The 19,025-nt window shown below is 36.0% G+C and overlaps 1 pseudogene; it reads left to right on the top strand.

The window, feature by feature from the left end:
• The first annotated feature begins 3,439 nt into the window (after window positions 1–3,439).
• LOC117024611 (uncharacterized) lies at window positions 3,440–11,062 on the top strand (annotated as a pseudogene).
• Window positions 11,063–19,025: the final 7,963 nt, after the last annotated feature.

The following is a 19,025-nucleotide window of genomic DNA, read 5'->3' as shown; positions in this document are numbered from 1 at the left end:
TAAACTTCTCTACAGTCTTTTTTAATCTAATAAAACTCTTTCATATCTGCACCATACACACACAAACACACACCACCATCACCACTACCAAATACAAATTGGTGTCAGAATAGGAAAATGCTCTATGTGTAATCTTAATATACATGAATACAATATATATGTTGTTTTCATCGAACTTTATTTAAGAAAGGGATAGCGATTGATCTGTAACTTATCTATATCCTCGAGATGCCCAGGCCAGGGAAAAATCATGAGATCAAAACTTGTAAACATACTAACCTGCACTTCACTTGTAGTATTAATTAGTGGAAATATTACTTTATCCTTGGAATTCTTTTAGTGAAGTATGTCTAGGCTGCTTATACATTTGGAATTAATTGATTTATGGAGCACGGCCTATTGAAACGTCAGTGGCTATTTCTTAATTGTTTAAGCACAAAATAAAAATATTTTATAACTGAAATAGCTATCTTTGTTGAATTGAATTAATGCTTGTATGCATTGCTTAGAATCCTCAAATATTAAATCCAGGCCAGCACTGATCTTTATGCTCAAAAAAAAAAAAAAAAAAAGATCAAGGATCTTGACAGTCCCAGAGGTCTGCATACTTTCTCTGTGCCTCATCATTTGCTGTATTCTTTGTATTTTTAGTCAAGTGTGAAACCAGAAAATATATGTGATTCCTATGAGTGTGGTTTGACAATCAGCCCCTTTGCATTATTTCAGTTGTATTTTGACAGAGTCTTTCTTTTAAAGAAGAATTATTCTTTGTTGAGAGAAACGATTAATGTTGCTATTGTAGCCACTATGGCAGCCTAAGGGGAAGCTTTCCTAGGGGAAGTATGTTTGATATACAGGGATGGCAATTGCTTGCTGGTGTGATCTTAGGTGTCTTGAAAATCCTCCAACTTGTGGAAAAAAACATCTACGCTTTATGAATCCATATTGAGTACATGGCATGGGCCAAGTCTTTTCCCTAGATTATGTTGTTCATTCATAAGAACAAACACATGAGTCATATAATAATATCCCCTTTGGATGGTTAAGAAAACTGATGCTTAGAGAGGCAAGCAAACTCTTATTTGGCAGTACTGGTTGTTATCAATGAACGGGAGACCCTTCCATTCAGGGATGTTTAAATTTGTGTCAGCTTGACTGGGTGCTCAGATATTTGGTTAAACATATTTCTGGGTGTGTCTGTGAGGGAGTTTTTGGATAAGATTATAATTTGAATCACTAGACTTAGTAAAGCTCTCTCCAATGTAGGTGGGAATTGTCCAAAATGCTGAGCACCTGAATAGAACAAAAAGGTAGAGGAAGGGAGAATTTGCTCTCTCTGCCTGACTGTTTGAGCTGGTGCAGTGTTTTTCTCCTGTCCTTGGACTGAGACTTACATCATTAACACTTCTTGTTCTCAGGCCTTCAGACTCAGACTGAAACTACGCCGCTGGGCCTCCCGGGTCTCCAGCTTACAGACTGCAGATTGTGGGACTTCTCAGTCTACAGAATTGTATGAACCAATTACCTATTTCTCTAGATAGATACATAGATAGATAGATAGATAGATAGATAGATAGATAGATAGATATAGATTTATACCTACATACCCTATTGGTTCTGTTTTTCTGGAGATTTTTGTAATGAGAAGTTTTAGAGAAACAGAATTTTAAGAGTTTTGTGAATTGGTTCTGAGGTTTCTGGAATTAACTCTTTAATATGGTTAGATTTAAAAATGTGAATGACCCTATTTCTAGCAGTAAAGGTAGCACTGATAGTTATAGCATGAACTGATAATACTGATACACAAAACGTCTGCGTTGACTAATCCTAATCAACTACTTACAAGAAGCAGGGAGCTCGAGCTCAGTGGCTGTGCGAATGATGCTTTTGAACATTTGTGGAAAACTAACAAATGAAATGAGATTGAATGGTTTCTTCTAATGTTACTAGACAAAGTAGTGAAAGGAAAAGATGAGCTCAAGGATTTGAATTTCTAGCTCAAGTATTTCATAAATGACCTAAAAGCTTCTGCATGTTCCCTGAAGGAGAACTTTATCTCCTATAGTGTCAGGGTGGAGATTGCTGAAAATCAAACACAGAATTTCATCATGTGCTAGCTGAATCACAGCACAAGTTGGGCTCACATTGTCACAGGATGCCTACTTTTAAAATAATGGCATTGATTAGGAAAGACTGGGGTCTTGTAAGCGGGGGAGGAGATGTGTAGGAAGAACTTGATAACACTGGAGATGTCGAGCCTGTACTTCTGAAAAGTTTTCTTTGCCAATGAAAGCGACCTCCCTATCCTCAGCCGAAGTGGACTCCCCGCCACAGTGATACCAGCCTGTCCATCCCCACCACCTGAGTTCCGCAGATATTAGTTCTGTGTAATCCGAGGAAACTGTAATGGCCTTTCCAAAGGCAATTGCCAAGAAAGGCAATGCTGATTATCCTCAGGACCTAGCTCTACTGTCTTTCTATCCTTCTTTGTCTCTACATGTATAAGTAGACTCAGGTCCTAGCAGGCCTCTGAGTGTGACTCATCAGGAGGTGTACTGGACTCAAAAATTACTATTTCTAATTTATACAGACAGAAACCAGGGACTGTGTGTGGAAGTTGATACTAGGGTGTGGGATAATGGTGCAAGACTATAAAGTGGTATCAAGCTGAACTTATTGATATGGTCTCACTAAGCAAAGATTCTGCATGTAATATTGCAACTTGGGGAGTTAGAAAGGGTTCTGTCAGTTTTGTTGGTTGGTTGACTGAAACTTGGGCCAATAGGTGGCCTACAATGAGTTTAGTGGAAATGTGGAATCTCTCTTGGTTTAATATAAAGGAAGGGATTCAAAGGCTTGGGAGCATTTCCGGATATTAGAATGGATTTGTCATTTCAAACCTTCTCACCCACACTAAGAGGGTCCAGAAAACACACCCTTCACCAATGCTGTTAAAAAAAAAAAAAAAAAAAATTGTGAGGGAAACCTTGGCATTCTTGAAGAGCTCTATGATCAGTCTTTGCAGGCCAGACCTCACAGTGGGAACTGCTGCCATAGAATTGGGAAACCCAAATGCAGTGGGAGTAATGGGATCCCCAGGTGGCAGTGGCCAGATGTGGGTGCTCAGTTGCCAAAGGCAAAGTATCATAGGTGTGGTTAGCATAATGGACAGTAGGGTCAAAACTACAATCAGAGTACTCTGACTCATGCAAACTTGTAGTGGTGGCTAATTGATCACGGGTTCCTAGAAGTGAAATAGATAGGAGATTTGCTAAATGCTTGCTTGATCTATATAAGCAGAAAAATTATAGGTAAAGTGGACAAAATTCTACCCTGAATCATAAAAACAGAATCATGGTTCCTCAGTTAATTCTCCGGTTTGGGCCAGATTACAGACCCAGAATCCATTGAATGAAGGGGAGACTGAGTCCCCTTGAGGATGGACACTGGTAAACTACCAAATCTTTATACTATTAATCCTTCTCTCAGCCTCCCCTAATGTGTTCTATGGACTTTTTCCAGGGTTAGTTCTGCATTAGGGAAAATTAAATAATCAGACCCTTTGGGGACTACTGGATCTGAACTGGCACTGATTCTAGGAGATCCAAAATGTCACTGTGACCTACCAGTCAGAGTAGGGACTTGTACAGGTCAAGTGGTCAATGGAGTTTTAGCTCAGGTTCATCTTACAATGTGTTCAGAGTGTCCCCAAACCCATCTGGTAGTTATCTCATAACTTCTAGAATGTATAATTGGAATGGCTATACCTAGAATCTGGCAGAATCTATACAGTTGGTTCCCTGACTTGTGGAGTGAGGTCAGTTATGGTGGGAAAGGCCAAATGGAAGCCACTAGAACTGCCTCTACATAGGAAAATGGAAAATCAAAACCGGTACCACATTCCTGGAGCGATCACAGAGAGAGTGCCACCATCAAGTGATAGAATAATACAATGGGTGGTGATTCCCACTACATCCCCCTTCTCTGGCCTGTGCAGAAGACAGATCTTAGAGAATTACAGTGGATTATGACAGACTTTACCAGGTAGTGACCCCAGTCACAGCTGCTGAACAAAATGTGGTTTCATTGCTTGAACAAATTAACACCTACCCTGGTAACTGGTACGGAGCTGTTGATCTGGAAAATGCCTTTTTATTCATCTCTGTCAGTGAGTCACACCAGAAACAGTTACCTTTCAGATAGCAAGACCAGAAATACACTTTCACTGTCCTACCTCAGTGGGATATCAACTCTTCAGCCCTCTGTCATAATTTAGTTTGCAGGGACTTTGATCACTTTTCCCTCCTGTGAGATATCGTGCTGGTCCATAACACTGATGGCATATGCTAATTGTACCTAGTGAGCAAGACGTAGCAACTGCTTTAGATTTACCAGTAAGAAGATATTTGCATACCAGAGGTTGGAAAATAAATCTGACAAAAACTCAGGGACCTCTACCCCAGTGTAATTTCTAGGGATTTGATGCTCTGAGGCATGTTGAGGTACCCCTTATCAGATGAAAGATAAGTTGTTGTATCTGCCTGTCCTACAGCCAAAAATGAAGCACGACACCTCATGTACCTCTAGATTTGGGAGGCAACATATTTATCATTTGGGTGTGTTACTCTGGCCTGTTTACCCAGTGACATTAGAAGCTGTTAGTTTTAAATGGGGCCCAGAGCAGGAGAAGGTTCTCTAACAGGTCCAGGCTGCTGTGTAAAATGCTCTGCTACTTGGACCTTATAATCGGGTAGATCCATGGTGCTTGAAGTGTCTGTCAGATACAGTTGTTGTTTGGAACCTCTCGCAAGCCCCTAAAAGGTGAACTGCATTACACACCTTTAGCATACTGGAGCATATTACTGGCATTCTCTGCAAATAGCTACTCTCCTTTTGAGAAACATCTCTTGGCTTGCTCCTGGGTCTTAGTAGAGACTGAACGCTTAACTGTGGGCCATCAAGTTGCTATGACTTGAGCTGCCCGTCATAAATCGAGTGTTATTTGACCCACAAAGCCATAAAGTTAGGCATGCACAGCATCAAATCATTATAAAATGGAAGTGGCGTATATGTGACTGGGCCTGAGCTGACTCTGAAGGAACAAGTAACAAGAAGAAGTGGCCCGAATGCCTATGGTCCCCACTCCTGTTACAGTGCATTCTCTCTTCCCAGCCTGCACCGATGTCTTCATGGGGAGTTCGCTACAGATAGAAGAGAAGACCTTGGCCTGGTTGACAATGATTTTGCATGATATGCAGGCACCACTGAAAAGTGGACAGCGGCAGTACTGCAGCCCCTTGTGAGATATCCCTGAAGGATCTGGTGAAAAGAAAGAGAACTTTAAGAAGTGCATCTGATCACTCCGGAAAGAGAAATGGCCAGAGTGTGATTATATACTGATTCATGAGCTATGGCCACCAATTTGGCCGGATGGTCAGGGAATCTGAAGGGACATGATTGGAAAATTGGTGACAAGGAAATTTGGAGGAGAGATATATTGGTAGACTTCTCTGAATGGGCAAAAAACATGAAGATGTTTGTGCCCCATATGAATGCTCACCAAAGGGTGACCCCAGCAAAGGAGGATTTTATTAATCTAGTGCTTAGGATTACCCGTTCTGTAAATACCAGTCAGCCTCTTTCCTCACCATCCCTATCATTGCCCAATGGAATTATTAAGAAAGTGGCCAGGGCAGCAGGCATAGAGGTTATGCATGTGCTCAACAACATGGATTTCCGCTCAGCAGGGCTGACCTGGCTACAGCCACTGCTGAGTGTTCAGTCTGCCAGCAGCAGAGACCAACACCGAGTCCCTGGGCACATTTTCCCTGGGTGATTAGCCACCTACCTGGCGGCAATTTCGTTAGATTTAACTATATCCTTCCTGGAAAGGGCAGTGTTTTGTCTTTACTGGAATACAGATTTACTCTGGATACACATTTTCCTTTCTGCACACAATACTTGTGTCAAAACCACCATGCTTCAGGACCTGCACTACAGACCTTTCTGTGTCTCTGGCTTGTAGACGGCAGGCCGTGGGGCTTTTACGCCTCCACCTCCATAATCGCATAAACCAATTCTGCATAATAAATCATATATACATATATACACATACATATATTATATATTCTCTATTGATGCTGGGCAGAAACAGTGAAGAGATTTTGCCCAACCATAGCCTAATATAAGTGTTCCGAGCATGTTTCAGGTAGGCTAGGCTAAGCAGTGATGTTTGATAGGTTAGTTAGGTGTATTAAATGTATTTCAACTTACAACATTTCAATTTGTGATGGATTTATTGGAATGTAATCTCATAGTAAGTTGAGTATACACACACACACATACACACACACACCCACACAACACACACCCACACACCACAGAATCTGAATGTATTCATAGTCATGTGACTAACAAATTTTCACATTATACTTTATGGTTAAAAAGAACTTGTTAATTTATTTTTTGTAAGCTATATAATTTTTCTCATAATCGTTTACTCCACTGGGTAGCTTGTTTGCAGGGGTAGAGTTGGATTTTGAATATTCAAATGCCAGTTTTCTGTCTCTTCATTTATCAATTTATTTATGAAGAGCATGTTTTCGGCACTTACTTTGTGCTGAATTTTATTCAGAAACTGTGGAAGTAGCTGAGTGCAAAACAAAGTCCCTGCCTTATTGAGCTTATATTTTAGAAAGAAAGAATAGATAACAAACATAAACCTATAAATATCAGGAAATTGTAAGTGAAACAGAACCATGGGAGAGGATCAAGGGATACATGAGGATGAGGACTCTTTTAGACATGGTGATCTAGAATATGGAGATATTTGAGATAAATCCTACATAAAATGAAAGAGAGGGAGGGAAGGGAAAGAGAGAGAGAAAGATAAACAGAAGAGAGGGAGCCAAAAGAGAGAGAGAGGGTACAGGGATCAATCCTCTGGCGATGGAGTCGAGGCAGCAAGCCAAAGTATTATCCTTTCCAGCTGAAATCTGGCTGAGGTTTCTAGAGCCCCCTTCTCCTACTCTTTCACCCTCTTCCTCACCTACTCTTGGTCCTTCCCTGTTGCTACTGTCCTCATCATCTTCTTGATATACCTGCCATGATAAAACTGGTTGCCCAGGCTTCGTGTACACACAACTTCTATCGCTGGTGATTCTGGGTCCTGCCTTCTTTTCCAGTCAGTAAGGCCTCACCGTGGCGTCTCCTTTGCTAAATGACTGGCCATTAGTTCTCTGGCATCTAACCACTTCACACTTCATTCATTTACCTTTCTCTTTTCAAATTTTCCTTCTCATAAAGAATGGACTTTCAGCTCTTTCTTTCTCTGTGGAAAGGATTCTACCTTTGCTATATCCTCTTCATCTCTTGGGGCAGTACTCCTTGGTCAACATTGAATAGTGTGGGGAGAGAAATCAACTTTACTGAAGAAAAACAAAATACAAATACGGACGCAAACTCATTGAGAGGTTTTTAGAAATGTTATTACCTTTATACATATAAATAGTGTCATATAATGTGGACTTGACTTTTAACAAATTTAAGTCTAAGCAGTTTTTTTTATTATTAATTTCCCATCAGTCTCTCTCTTCTGCACAATTATTTCTAACATGGATAAAGTAGCAATTTACAGTTATTGTTCATACAATTCCAATCAAGTCTGAAATCCTACAATGAAAGGGTAAAAAAGTAAAATTTTGTTGAAGGATAAAATGCAATGTTGGTACTTTTAACATTACTACAGAACCAATAAAAAGGTCCCACTAAATTATACCGAACCTTTTTATTTATAACCACCAAGCGGGATGGTTATAAATTTCGTAGAAGTGAAAACTGTATGAATGATTCATCTGGCCAAGGAGAATGTCAAATGCTTTAAAAATTCTTTCTAATTTTTTTTTCAAAAATCACGTTAGAGAGTTTCAAACTGTTTCTTTTCAAATTCTGCTAAAAATGGAATATTCACATTTTAGCTATAATTCTTTCTTTTGTCTGATAGAGGGGGTTCAATTTTAATATTAATTTTATCCTTCTCCCTTCCAAGGAAGAGAAAAACACCCTTAGATGCAGAAAAGAATCACTAATAGTCAGAAGAAACCATAATGATTATATATTTTCTTCCTCCCGATATGCGAAATCTCAGTGGCTTTTGTGGCTATTACGTTAAAACATTCGATATGTGGTCAGGGAGAATGAGGAACTGCAACATGTGAGATAAATAGCAGTGTGCTGGTTATATTTTATGCAAGGCAAACCTCAAAACTGACAGAAAAACTTGTTGCATTGGCAAGTAAAACTTATGAATCTTAACTGTATACTGGAATCACTTGACGAGCTTTAAACAGGTCCCTGGGATTGGACTTGATTGGTCTTGGATATTGATCTAGGCATCAGGATATATAAAAGCTTACCAGGTTATTCTACTCTGCATCCAAAGTTAAGAACCACTGCCATCATATTTGGTTGGGATTATTTCAATTTCAATGGAAAGCTTTTAGATTAAAGATAAATAATTATAATTGTAAATTGAATATATCGCATTTTCACATGTGATTCAGCCCCACTTGGACCTAAAATGGGATTAAAAATAAAGCCGCAAATGAATACATAGCATTGTGTCTGTTCAAATCAAATGTATTTGATAAACCTTTATAGATGATACTCAGTTTCAAAATATTCATTTTTACATGAAAACAAATGTGATCCTATTTGATATTATTCCTTCCTAAGGGTTGAATGTTTGTGGTTATTAATTCATTATTCTTCAGGTAGAAAGATATTTGTGGGGGAAAAATGCCTATAAAGCAAAAGAGGAAACAAGGTTAAATTGATTATTGTTAAGAATGTTCACAGGAGAGAGTCTTTGTAGTTTTGTTTAAAGCAGTGCGTATACTAGTTAAGCCTCTGTCAGAGGCCGGTAAACTGCAATGCATTTTAATTTTGACTTTATTAAATAAATTGGTATAGTTTCTTACAGTTTTCTCTCTACACATAGGTTATTTTACTTGATTGTAATTACACCCCATATACAATTTGCAGCCTGATAAAATAATAAATATTATACAGTGCAATTTACAAAAATTCTCCAGAGAATTACAGCACAATTTATTGAAATAGTTGGGTCATAATTGTATATGTAGTCAATTCACCTACAATTTACATTTGGTGAGACCACTTGTAGATAATTTTAAATATAAAAGATTTTTAAAAGATATTTTTAAAAGTTCTTATTCTCTTGCTTTTCATATACTTAATGTTATTTTTTCTATATCTTTGGAGCAAAAGTAAGTGGTCAACAGAAATGAAGTAGATGAGGGCAAAGGGGGTCAAATATATGGTGATGGAAAGAGAACTGACTCTGGGTGGTGAACACATAATGTGATATATAGATGATGTATTACAGAATTGTATACCTTAAATCTACATAACTTTACTAACAGTTGTCACCCCAATAAACTTTAATAACAAAAAAAAAAGAAACAAAGTAAATAAAAGTTATGGAAAGAATAAATACACTTAGTTCTTAAAGATCCATGAACCATACCAAGGGACTTGGCTGTTTATATTAGGAATGTGTTTTCCATGAAGACGAGCTTCCTGCTACCTCCCTCTGGAGGAAATGAATGTGTACTATATAATGTATAAATTATTTGTTGAGGCCCTAAGATCTTGCACAAGGACTTAGGTCCACAGACGCTACCTTAACAAGTATTAAGTGCCACTGTTACATTTACTCTCCACTCACTCACTCACCCAGAGCAACTTCCAGTCCTATAAGCTCGATTGGTGACAAGTGACTTATACAATTGTACCACCTGTTATTGTTTATACCCTATTTTTACCGTATGTTTTTAATATTCATAAATGTTTAGATACACAAATACTTGCCATGGTGTTACAGTTGCCTATACTCTTCAGTACAGTTACATGCTGTACAGGTTTGCAGCTTAGGAACAATAAGCTGTACAGTACAGCCTAGGTGTGTAGTAGGCTGTATCATCTAGATTTGTGTAAGTACACTTTATGATGTCTGCACAAGGACAAAATCACCTAATGACACATTTCTCAGAACATATCTACATCATTAAGTGATACATGACTATACTATAATATTTACATGATGCTGGGGAAAAATAACTGTTATAGTAAAGTATTTTACATTGTTTCCTGGTGTGAAGGACAACACTTAACAGGATATGAGAAACTCATTAACATTTATTTTGAACTTTGCTAAACTACTAGTGACAATGGGAGTCTATAATTATATTGGGGAAAATAGCAACAGAAAGCACAAAGCACAATCTTACAAATTATAAGACAGAATGGGCTTTATTGGTACTTTGTACAGCTTGTAATTTATTTTATTCAAACGTACCAGAAGAATATTATAACAAAATAATTTCACAATTAATAGATCCTCTGTGCTATTCAATATATTTTATAATAGGCACAATAGGTGAAAACAGTTACTGACATTAATCATACTATCTCAAACACTAAGCATGTAGGATATAATTTTGTATGGAATAATTTGAGCTTCATTCATGTCAAAATATTCTGTATTTTAGATACGTTAAAAATAAAATACTATCTTTGGGCTCCTTGCCCAAATGTAGTTTCCCAAAGAAAGTCACCTGGCTTGCTTGTTTTGCTTATATTATATATGGGTACCATTCTTAAAACCCTTCCTGACTTATTTCCTAGATGGCTCTCCTGTGCTCATTTACATAGTCTTTCTGCACAGCTTTCTGGCCCCACATCCCTGTTTGAGAGCAGGTTTCCAAGCTCTCCCCTGCTCCCTGAACTCTCAGGGGTCTCAGTCTCTCAGCTGTCACTTGAAAAGTGTAGATGTTGCCTAAGGCCAAACGATCCAAGATTCTGGGGAGGAGGGGAGCAAAAATGGACAAGAGAGGACCAAGCAAAATGGACAAGAAATGGACAAGAGAGGAGTCAAAGAGAAAAGGAGAAAGAGAGAGAGAAGGGGGGAACTTCGGAAAGAAGCTCGAGTCAGAGAGATGAAGGGGGGACCCTCCCAACTCAACCCCAGAAACAGAAGTGAGCCAGAGCTGAAGACCAGTGTCCTGTACAGCCCAAAGCCCTGCCTCTCTACTAGCTCTTGTGGGTCCTCTGGCTTTGAGCCTTGTACACTTCGATAAGCAAATCCTTGACATATTGGATCTACCGCTCCACAGACTCAGCCCTCTCCCTCAGCTCTCGGTTCCGTGCCTCCAGCCCCTGACACTCGCCCTCCAGGGCCTCACGCTCTGCTGGGTTGAAAATTAATAATAATAATAATAATAATAATAATAATAAAAAAATTAAAAGACATCCACAAAGAAGGCCCAAAGGTAATTTAACTACAAAATGTATTTTATGCCTACTATGTGCCAAGCGCTACGGCTTCTATGTTGATTTTTAATCTTCTTTCAAAGAGCATCATAGCAGCTTCCTTAATGTCTGTTTAAAGGTCCTAAATATGAGGGCATTAAGTAATTAGAAAATAAATTATCCAAACTTAGTTAACTCCAAGAAGAAAAGGATTGTATGTGTTTTTCATCTGGATATAAATGCTTTTTCCCCTAAGATTTCATCATTAGTATCAGGTGCTGTTTTGTACCCATCAAAGTGGGAGTCCTTTCTGTATTTATAAAGCCATAATGGATTACACTCTAGAACTGCACATCACGCTCTACACAATGTGTCTGAAAAGGTTCCATTCTGCTGGATGGATGTTACTTCAACTTTTTGAAAAAGATGGGAATTTTAAAAAGTCAGGGAGATAATTTTTAATCTTAACAAAAAGAATGATTTTAGATTAAATAACATTCAAATAGAGGACACACATAGAGCATTTTTCACTCATTTCTTCATTTATATTCATAGTTCTTGATGTAATAATGCCTCATAGATGTAAAAGAAAGTAGACTAGAATGTATATGATATAGATTCTAAGCCTAAAATTTCAGCTGCCAGCCACTATTGGGCACCACCATGGGCAAGGATTTAGACTCCAAACAAATCATTTTCCTCATGTGTAAAGTGAGAGACTTGACCAATGGTTTATATTATCTCCACTAAATTATAATTTTATAGTGAAACAGAAGAGTGACTCTTTCTATGTCCTATATACTTTATTTACTTACTATACAGGGCATTTAAGGGCAAATTAATGAGTGGCAACATAAAAATGCAAAGATCTCTAGTCGATGAACAAGATCAAATTTCACATGGATATATTTGTGGTACAGAGCACTGGGCTCATAGACACTCAATAAGTATTCTTTATCACTGAATAATCATAACAGTATAACTCACTCATATGAGACCTGCTCCATCCTGGTTTTTAACAGAAGTGCTTTTTGAGGTAATAAATTATTTTATTCCACAAATTGGTAAATATGTTATTGGCTGATGAATTAGATCTGATCTTAACTGATGATCTTGAGCTAAAAGGCTTAACATCCATTATAAATCAAGCCCCTCAGTCTTTGGTGTTTCCATTTGTGTGTGTGTGTGTGTGTGTGTGTGTGTGTGTGTGTGTGTGTGTGTTAAGCTATTATGTGCATGCCTGAGTATTGTTATTTAAAGATACATTAGTGCTCTTAAGCACTTACTACTAAACAACTCTAGTTGCTCTCGTTTCCAGGAGGATATATATTAAATATTTACCATCAGAATAAATAAAAACTACTTACACTATAATTGTGATTATTCTAAAGTAATTTTTAAGTACATTGAACCATCTGTCAGCGCTCAGACATATGTTTTTCAGATTAAAAACAAAACTGTTAACATAGTAGCATTTTTTAAAATATGGACAAAGATGTTGTCATTGTTTAGCTAAATTAGCAAGGGAAAATCTGGAAATGTATGTTTTCCAAAGAGTAAAATCAGAGTATGTAAAATTTTCTTTTTGGAAGGATCCATCCATTTGCTCATCCATTTTCCATCCATCCATCTATACATCCATCCATCCATCAATCCATCCAAGATATATTTGTGGAAATCTGTCGTGTCCCAGGTACAGTTCTAGATGCAGGAACAAAATAAAGCCTCTGCTCATATACCGTGTTTCCCCAAAAATAAGACCTAGCTGGACAATCAGCTCTAATGCATCTTTTGGAGCAAAAATTAATATAAGACTGGGTACTATATTATATTACGTTATATTATATTATATAAAACAGGGTCTTAGGCCTTATAGTAAAATAAGACCTTATTTACTATAAGTAAAATAAGACCTTATTTTACTATAAGACCAGGTCTTATATTAATTTTTCCTCCAAAAGACGCATTAGTGCTGATTGTCCAGCTAGGTCTTATTTTTGGGGAAACATGGTAGGAATAATATATTTCCTATCAATTTATTTTTTGGTTGATTAGATAGAGTAGGCTTCTACTCTTTCCAATATATATGGAATACTAGGTGACAGACAGGGATATAGGATATTCTGGAATTGTTTGACTTATCTTTTTATCTTTGCCCTCTCTCCTTTCCCTCGCTTCCTAAATCACACCAGTTATCTTTTCCTGTGCCTTCTGTTTGTGTTACTCTTACTTACCTCGTACTGAATTAATTTATTTTACTATTCACACCCTTATAATACATTTTTTTTACTTTCAGCAATTTTTCTCGCCATACCAAACTTTTCTTATCACAGATGCTTTTTCATTACAATTTGATTTCATTTTATTGAAAGTATAAATTGGTTACAGTTAGAAAAATTGGGGTAAAGAGGTTACCTTTTGTGTTTTCTCTTACTGTAGTTGCTAATTTTCAAAAGTTCCTTCACACATAGAAGAAGAGAAAACCACAATAAAAATACTATACAGTTTTAGCTTTTAAAGATAAAAGGACAAAAATACAGTGGTAAAAATGTTTGTCTAGAGGAGTACAGTTCTTAACAAGACAGTATGGTTAAGCATGGATAGACATTTTCTCCAATGTATGTACTGATGGCCGATAACTATGTGTTTCAGAACACTGAACTTGTGTGTCTTTGCAATTGGCCTCGAAGGCAGGCCTATTAAGTCTGAGGTGAAATTCGTGAGTCATTTTTAGTGCCGTATTTCCCTGCTGAGAATGTTCCAGGTAGGCATGGCATGAGACCATATGGATTGCATTCAATTGTTTATTGGAGAACAAATAGGAAAATGCTTCTATTTCTTCAAAGGAAACATTTAAAATGACTTCTTTTTGTGCCTCTATGCCCCTTAGACCCACAAGCCTTAATATTGCTCCTCAGTGCATATGTGCATCGTTAACAAATATTAACAGTATTTCTGTTAATGACTACTAGTTTTATCCAAGAAAAGTGTGGCATTGTAATTTAATTTTTTATTCAAAAATTATGTGCTGCAATTTGATTTCGTTTATGAAATTGTGGGGAGACATTAAAAATAATATGAATATTTTGTAAAACTTTATAAATCATATAATTCTAATTTCCAAAAAAGTCATGCATATTCTATTAAACATTGTTTTTATTCTAATAAATACATTCATCTATTTTTTAATATCATTCAACATTCTTCTGCTGACTATCTTTGGGATGCTTATTTAGCCTTGCATGATTTAGGTGTGTGGACGCATCAATAACCTTTAATGTTTAAACTGAAGCATAAATATTTCATACTTAAAGCCATAGACAGATTTTTATTAGAATTATATTTTGGTTGCCAAATTGTTGTATCAGTTGTTTCCTGCATAGCTCTTTTTACCTATCTTAACACAAAATATGATGCTTGATATCTGTTGGTAATTTAAATTGCAGATATGTGGGTTCTACTTTCAGGTGTGTCTACATGGGGCAAAAATATTTTAATTTAAAATCAAGAAGCTAAAGAAGTTGTTAGTAAAAATCCCAAATAATTAGCAGGAGAAAACTCAAAACAACATTTAAAACAACACATTGAAACACTATTCAAGTGAAAAATAAAAGAATAAATTTGTCCAAACACTCCCATCTATATTAATGTGAAACAGTTTATTTCCTAACAGAGTATTAATGCCAGTATTTGTCCATACTTCAATCCCTAAATTTAATAGTCTAGCCTCCCTTCTGTAAATCAACTAATGGTCAACTCTAGAACTGAATTTTGCACTAACTTAAGCAGATAAGCCTTATGGCAAAATTGATGTCCTTGTCTGGACATGCAGTTAGGCAACACTTCTGCCTTTGTAGTTTGTAGGTGTGACCACTTGAGTTTTTGTGATTGCAATGTGAATTGATGTGTCTAAAATATGTATTAGAATAGATATAGTATATAGGAAAAAAATGTCACTTTTGTTAAGGTAGAGTTATGTTATAACAATTAGAGCTCCCAAAGGCAAAAAAATATATTGTCACTTCAAAAACTTGCCCTGTGCATTGTTGCCCCCTCTCTTCCATCTTGGTGAAGGTAATAACAAGGCCCCAGGTGACAGTGGAACACCACTTGAAAAAAGCATAGGTCTCTAAATTACTCATGGAAAAGAACCACTCAAGGATTTATAACACCTCTTTTTGTCTGTTATGTAAATAATAATCTATTTTGTGTACATATTTTGAAGTAATAATTCTGCTTACATGGGTGAACACACACATTATTCTGGCTGAGGAGAGGTTTCCTAACAAGTCTGACTATGTAATAGTGTGTATCTCTGGCCCTATAAAGGTGCAGAGAGGGGCTCAGCATAGCATTCTCCTTAAGAGGGTAAGCCTTCAAGTTAAGTCACCCTAACTTTATTAGTTGCTAGTTGTAAACTATAAGTTGTAAGTGCCCTAGTGAAAGTTTCCAAACTTACTTGTTTCCATAACTTCAATTAATATCTGAGTTTATCAGCTATAACATGTTTTTTCCATTGTAATGGGATTTCCTATTTATCTTGTGTCCAGAAAAATGTGCCTAGAAAACTGCTTTAGACAGTCAAGAAGCATTTGTTGATGAGTGTAATGAATATGTAGGGTTTCCTCCAGTTCAGCCTTCTTAAATATATTTCATTTGAGCCTTCCTAATGATTTCTAATGTGATGTCCCTTTTTAAGAGTAGTATTTACCAACTCCACTAATATTTCACTCATTAAATGTTTGGATAAAATAATACCATAGTAATGAGAAAGTAATATAAGAAGAATTGAAAATGCACATTTCTTTTTTGTATTGATATGTAATTGACATATGACATTATATTGCACATTTCTATGTGTAATTCTCAGAATATTATGGCATCTTTTTTGGAATCTTCCTAAGTGTTTAAAAAGACTTCACATGTGAATATAATAATCAAAAGTAGAACTATGTAAACAATATGCTAAACAATAATTCTCTCCACCTCATTAAAAACTGTCAGCATATAATATTTTAATTTTGGTAATAAATTACTTATGAGTGATATTTTAAGCAAGTCTCCCATATTTAATATTTAACTATTTTAATCATTGTAGACAATTTAAAATTATACAACACTTTTTAAACACTTTTTAAATCTCTCTATATTTTGATGAGAGATTCTTCTGCCTTTTAAGCAGTGTTACTGAAAAATGCATATCTAGGTAGCATTTCAATTTAGTGGAGAAGTGAATTATTCAGTAAAAGTTGCTGACACAGAGTTGTTAGTCATCTAGAAGAAAATACAGTTTGACTATTAAGTCAGATATATTGAAAAATAAATTGTAATGAATAAAGGAGTTAAGTTAAAAAAACGTAGAGAAAACTCTGGGAGGGAAGTTATATCTATGTTAAAATAAAAATTAAAAATTTCACCTTTAAAAAATATTTTTATAGAAAGTATATCATTAAACAAAGTGAAGTAAAGATTGATAGAAAAAATACTGCAACTCTTGGTTATATAAATAGTTTATAATGTACAAGTCTTGAAAAAAAACAAACACAAGATATTTGATGGAAACAAAACAAATTAAAAAAGGCATTTAGAGAACAGCATATATAAATGATCAATAATAAAATCACATACAACAATAATAGGGAAATCCATCGTAGAATAAGACATCTCTTTTTCACTTCTCGTAATTTTTAAAATTCAGGTGTGAAAATACTTAGAGCTTTAAGACTCTAATACATTATGGCTGGAAATGCAAATAGGCACAGATATTTCAGAATATTATCATATATTAGCTATTATGTCAAAAGATGCATGACCCGGAAATCATATAAGATTCTGTCCTATACAAATTAAGCTACCAGTATGTATTATTACAGGAACAGACATATTTATTTTAGGATCGTTTCCAATGCAAAAAAAACTGGAAACAATCTGAACAAGAGGATAGAATATGGTGTGTCATACCATGGAATACTCTGTGGGCAAAATAAATGAGTGCTGTAATGTTGTATTTGTTGGGTGTGAAAACAGAGATGCAGAATGTTGTGGATAAAATTAACCATTTTTGTAAAATAATACATTTCTACTAAATGCATAGTGAAAAGGTACATGTTTAAATTATCTTATCTTTAGTTGATGGTATTGTGAGCAGACTGAACCTGCCAGCAAGAAAATAAGGGAAAAAAATTCAGTTCATGTCAGTATCTATTGTATGAATTTTCTTTTGCTGCACAACAAATAACCACAGATTTAATGGTTTCAAATACCACAATTGTGTTATCTCACAGATTCTGTGGTTTAGTGGTTTGGGTAATAGTTGGCTAGGTCCTCTGAGTCTCACCAGGCTGCAATCAAGGTTTTGCCTGGGGCTCGAAATCCTTTTTGAAGGGTCTGGTATGGTTATTGGCAGAATTCAATGCCTTGCTGCTATAGGACTAAAATTCCTGTGTATTTATTTATTTATTGTTTCTTTTGCTGGCTGTCCACTGAGGGCGGGGTGGGGGAGCTCTCTCAGGATTGAGCTTTTACTCATATTTCCTTGCCAAGTATCTCCATATGCAAATCACAACATGGTGGCAGTTTGATTCTGCTTTGGGACCAGCAGGAGAACATCTCTCTGATGCTTACTTTCTTTCAAAGAATTCCCATTATTAGGTTAGGTCCACCCCAATTCTCTCTCTCCTGCTTCACCCAAAGTCAGCTGGTGGCTATCCTAATCACAGAAGTGGTACCCCAGGGTATTCCCTGGTCCTGCTCACACTCAAGGAGAGGGGATTATAGAGGGTGTCTGTCGGTAAAGGGGCAAGAATAACGAGGGCCATCTTACTCTACCCACTACAACTGCCCACAGTAAGAAAAAGTGTTTATATGACTGATCTTTGATAGCAGCATATAAACGCATATATAATTAGTTAAACATATGTAAAAGAATGGCCATAAAATGTCGTTGGTAATTGATTTAGGGTAGTGAGATTTCTCTTGTTTTTTCAGGTAATTGCTTCATTCTCCCCTAAGCTTTTCTATAGAACCTAAAATTTTATTTTCTTTTACAATGAGCACATATTATTTATGTAATCAGAAATGGTATTTATTTTTAGTATTAAAGATAGAAAATCGCCCTGTGTATTTATGTGTGTATTTAGGTTACAAGTAAATATTTTAGGAAAGCATTTAATGAGTATAAATGGGAATATTTTGAGTAACATCCTTTGGTAAGTTGTATAATCATATAATTATATTGCACTTTTTATTTAATTCAGGAGAAATTAAGAGTTCTATCAAATCCAGTTCTGCAATTTAATCATAGTAGTTCTCTTCCACATCTAAAATTTTGATCCTTATTTTCATTAATGATTAATACATAAGATCCGAGTACCCCTGAATGGATTCTTAGTCTGTTTTGATATTTTTTGGCAGAGTGGCACTTATGTATTATTTCTCTAAAACTGTGACAATTTAGTTACTTATTTATCAACAGATGGTGATTTAAACATAGACACATACAGAATTCTAGTTATACAGTGTACTATTATTAATTGGCAGGTTTAGTAAATTTTAGTGTGTAGTGCATATAACTTTTATCATTACAAAAACATTACATTCATTAAAATTGGCCCTATTAACATAATTAGTAACAAATATTTTTTAGGATGCCATGATAGAGAGTTAACTTAAAGAGTAAACATTTTTTTTCTGAG

This window comes from Rhinolophus ferrumequinum, chromosome 7 (genome assembly GCF_004115265.2).
Source record: "Rhinolophus ferrumequinum isolate MPI-CBG mRhiFer1 chromosome 7, mRhiFer1_v1.p, whole genome shotgun sequence".
NCBI lineage: Eukaryota > Metazoa > Chordata > Mammalia > Chiroptera > Rhinolophidae > Rhinolophus > Rhinolophus ferrumequinum.
The sequence above is the reverse complement of the archived record's forward strand: the minus strand, read 5'-3'. Positions and strand labels throughout refer to the sequence as shown.